Source organism: Penaeus monodon, chromosome 24, assembly GCF_015228065.2.
Source record: "Penaeus monodon isolate SGIC_2016 chromosome 24, NSTDA_Pmon_1, whole genome shotgun sequence".
In the NCBI taxonomy this organism is placed as follows: Eukaryota; Metazoa; Arthropoda; class Malacostraca; order Decapoda; family Penaeidae; genus Penaeus; species Penaeus monodon.
In genome coordinates, this window is record NC_051409.1 from 9,687,298 (window position 1) to 9,687,772 (window position 475).

The window sequence follows — 475 nt, forward strand, 5'->3', positions numbered from 1 at the left end:
AGACATGGCGTGTTATGATAGACGTGTGGTGATTGATTTAATAAATTTTTCAACTGTTATTAAAGAACTAAAGGTAATTTCAGTTCTAATCTGATTAAAGAACAAGTGCGTGAAATTCACACTAATAAAGTTTAAAAGCATTTTATCGCATACTTTCTTTTTTAAGATATAAGAACCTTTTATCATAACCAATGTTATAAATGTTCACAATGTTATACAATGTTATAGATTTTCACTTACAGAGAATTGAACAAAGCTTTTATCGAAAATAATTTTGGTATTACTGATTTGCGGAATTATCATTTTCGTTCAAGATTAATGAGAAATCCCTTGTGAGCGAATTAGATTACGGAGAAGCAATTCTGATTATCGCTAAGGCATCTCGCTATTGATCTAACGAAAGCCCTAATGACAGTCATGATTTCAAAGTCGTGTCAACTGTGAACGCGTGTGGCAGGTTGTTCACTATCAAATT